A 4393-nucleotide genomic window follows, 5' to 3' on the forward strand; every position below is an offset into this window, starting at 1 on the left:
GAATGGTTATACAACTTGAAGAATGTAATCAATGTTATTGAATTATACATATAGAAATTGTTGAATTAGCATATGTTTTGTTGTATAGATTTTCATCGCAATTTAAAAAAAAAAAAATCTCTGCCCATTTTTACCTAGGACTCTAGTTCCAAGTATTTTGTATCTATCTATCCCATAAGTGTCCTCAGAAAGGACAGCCCAGCCCTAAGATAAGGAAGAAGGGAAAGAAACTGTTTCCTCCATCCAGGGGACATAGCCTTTTGCCTGTCATATAAATATGGAACTAATTTTGGTTTCTTTTTCATGAACCTTAGACACCTTGAATGTCAACAGTAATTCAAAAAGAGTTTTACAAAGGTTAAAGAATTAAAGTTAGCTAAATTGTGAAATTGAGGTTGTTTAGGGATTCTATTTCTGTAGTCACAGGTCAAGCAAAATTAAATTAATTTGAGGTATGGATTTTACTGGATTCAGGTTGTAGAGAATTTCAACTCAGTTTGAAGGAAAAGGTGGACTTTCTCAATACATTTCTGAATAGACTTACGATTTTATAATTAATAACAGCTGTCAGGTGCTCAAGGAGCTCTGGTAGCACAATCCCTAAGGCATCTGACTGCTAACCAGAAGGTTGGTGGTTCAAACCCACCAGCCACTCCACCAAAGCAACACTGGGCAGTATACTTCCATAAAGGAGATTTACTACCTTGGAAACACAATGGGAGTTGCTATGAGTCAGGATATTGCAACTTGAGGCTTACATTTTTCTTCAGTTTCAGCTTCAGAAATGCCAAGTGTGTTGTTCCCTTTTGGTTTTCTAACTCCAGGTCTTGGCATATTTCATTATAATAATTGACTTTGTCTTCTCAAGCTGCTCTTTGAAATCTTCTGTTCAGCTCTTTTATCTTGTCACTTCTTCCATTTGCTTTAGGTACTCTCCATTCAAGAGCAAGTTTCAGTCTCTTCTGACATCCATTTTGGTCTTTTCTTCCTTTCATTCCTATCTTTTTAATGACCTTTTGCTTTCTTCGTGGATGATGTTCTTGGGGTCATCCCACAATTCCTCTGGTTTTCGCTCACTGATGTCCAATGCATCAAATCTATTCTTTAAATGATCTCTAAATTCAGGAGGGATATAATCAAGGTCATATTTTGGCTCTTGTGGATTTCTTTTAAATGTCTTCAGCTTCAACTTGAACTTGCATATGAGCAACTGATGGTCTGTTCCACAGTCAGCTCCTGGCCTTGTTTTGGTTGAAGATATTGAGCTTTTCTATCACCTCTTTCCACAGATGTAGTCTGTCTGATTTCTGTGTACTCCGTCTGGCAATGTCCATGTGTACATCTGCCATCTGTGTTGTTGAAAAAAAGTATTTACAATGAATAGTCCATTGGTCTTGCAGAATTCTATCATGCAATTCCAGTGCTATTTCTGTCACCAAGACCAACTACTGGTGGTTCTTCTTTGTTTCCAACTTTTGCATTCCAATCACCAGTGATAATCAACACATTTTGATAGCATATTTGGTCATTGCAGACTGCAGAAATTGGTAAAAGTCTTCAATTTCCTCATCTTTGGCTTTGGTGGTTGGTGCATAAATTTGAATAATAGTTGTATTAACTGGTCTTCCTTGTAGGCATATGGAAATGATCCTATCACTGACAGTATTGCACTTTAGGATAGATCTTGAAACATTCTTTGTGACAATGAATGCCATGCCATTTCTCTTCAATTTGTCATTCTAAGCATAGTTGATCATATGTTTGTCTGATTAAAAATGGCCAAACCAGTCCATTTCAGCTCACTGATGCCTACAATATCAATATTTATGTGTTGCATTACATTTTTGAGAACTTCCAATTTTCCTAGATTCATACTTCATACATTCCATGTATTATTAATGGAATAATATTAATGGAATTAATGGAAACAGTTTGCAGCTGTTTCTTTCCATTTTGAGTTGTGCAACATCAGCAAATGGAGATCCTAAAAGCTTTACTCCATTCACATCATTAAGGTCAGCTCTACTCTGATGGGACAGCTCTTGCCCAGTCATATTTTGAGTAACTTCTGACCTGTGGGACTCATCTTCTGGCACTATATCAGATAGTGTTTCAGGGCTATTCATAAAGTTTTCCAGTAATATATCAGATGGTGTTTTACTGCTATTCATAAAGTGTTCACTGGCCAATTCTTTGAGAAGTGGATGGCTCCTTCCTTCTTCCAAGTCTGTCTTAGTCTGGAAGCTCCACTGAAATCTGTCCACCATGGCTGACCCTGCTGGCATTTGAAACACCGGTGGCATAGCCTTCAGCCTTACAACAACACACAAGCCACCACGGTATGACAAACTGACTGACAAGTGGTGGTATGTGTGTGTATGTATGTACATATATATTATCTCAAACCTATTGTTGTTGTGTTGATTCTGACTCATGATGACCCCACGTGTTTCAGAGTAGAACTGCATTCCATAGAGGTATTTTCAGATCTAAATTTTATTTACTTAATTTTTATTGTTGAAAATACACACAGCACAACATATACCAATTCAACAGTTTCTACATATACAATTTAGTGACACAGATGACATTATTCAAGTTGTGCAACCATTCTCATCCTCCTTTTCTAAGTTGTTCCTCCTTATTAACTCACTGCCCCCTATGGTTCATACCTAATCTTTCAAGTTGTTGTTGTCAATTAGATCTCATAAAGATAGTTCTTAAAAGACCATAATGCTCAAGGCAGAACTTTTTTTTTTTTTTTTGCTAGTTAAGCTAAACTATTGTTTGTTTTAGGAGCTCTGGTAGCGTAGTGCCTAAAGCATTTGACTGCTAACCCAAAGCCTGGCCGTTCAAACCCACCAGTCACTCCTCAGAAGGAAGGTTGGGCAATCTACTTCTGTAGTGATACTGCCGCGGAAACCCAAGAAGGGGCCGCTATGAGTTGGGCCTGACTCAACAGCACATAACAACAGCAACAACAATATTGTTTGGTTTTAAGAAAACTTTAGGGTATATTTTTTGTTTAAGGTTTAAAGACTATCTCAGGGCAATAGTTTCAGGGGGTCATCCACCCACCATGGATCCAGAAAGTCCATCAAAATTTGAAATTCTGTTCTGCATTTCCCTACTTTTGATCAGGTTTTCTATGGAATCTTTGATCAAAATGTTCAGTCATGGTAGCTGAGCACCATTCAGTGCTTCTGGTCTCAAGGCAAAGGAGGCAGTTGTTCATCGAGGCAATTGGTCACACGTTCAATATCCTCCTCCTATTCCTGGCTCTCCTTCTTCCTCTGTTGCTCTAGAGATAATTGTGCCTTGGATGCCTGTTTGCAAGCGTTTAATACCCCAGGCCCTATGCAATGAACTAGGAAGTAGAAGAGTTGCACAAGCACATTATGAGGCCAATTAACTGGAATGTCCCATGAAACCATGACCCTAAACCTCCAAACCAAGCAACAAAATCCCATGGTGTATTTGGTTGTGCATAAGCAGCTTCAGCAGCTAGTCTTTCTTTGTTTTCTGTCATTGTTGTAAATATACCTAACACACACATTTTTCCAATTCAACTATTTATAGGTATACCACTTATTGACAGTAATTACAATAATCAGCTGTGCAACCCTACCCTTAATGAATGTAATATTGTCATCATCATAAAATCCCACTTTCTCTGACCCTCCCATCCCTGGTAGCCACTAATAAACTTTGTTTTTTTTTACATACTTACCTTTTCTTGTCTTTTTATATAAGTGAGGGCACACAATATTTGTTCTTTTGTGATTAGTTTATTTCACAGTATAATGTCTCCAAAACCCAAGGAGGGGTTGCTATGAGTGGGGTCCAACTCAACAGCACATAACAACAACAAAACAATGTCTCCAAGCTCCATTCACATTACAGTATGTATCAACACTTCATTTCTCCTACTGGCTGAATAATTTTCCATTGTATGTATGTACCACATTTTGTTTACCCAGTTCCTCTGTTGATGGACATTTAGATTGTTTCTACCTTTTAGCCATTGCATATAGTGCTGCAGTGACACTGGGGTACAGGTAATTTTTTGAATCTCTGCTTTCAACCCTTTTGGGTATATACCTAGAAGTGGAATTGCTGGGCCATATGGTAGTTCTATTTTTAGTTTTTTGAGGAACTGCCACACTGTTTTCCACAATAGCTGTACCATTTTGCATTCCTATTCCTACCAGCAATGGGTAAGAGTTCTGATTAATTTCCCCACATTCTCACCAAAATTTGTTACTTTCTTCTTCTTCTTCTTTTTTTTTTTTTAAGTCTTAGGCTTCCTAAAACCAAAAAACCAAACTCACTGCCATCGAGTCTGATCTGACTCAGAGCAATCCCTCCTTGGGTTAGCCATCCTAGTGGGTGT

The sequence above is a fragment of the Orycteropus afer genome, unplaced genomic scaffold (genome assembly GCF_000298275.1).
Source record: "Orycteropus afer afer isolate SDZICR_OR568_19922 unplaced genomic scaffold, OryAfe1.0 scaffold00154, whole genome shotgun sequence".
Taxonomy (NCBI): Eukaryota; Metazoa; Chordata; class Mammalia; order Tubulidentata; family Orycteropodidae; genus Orycteropus; species Orycteropus afer.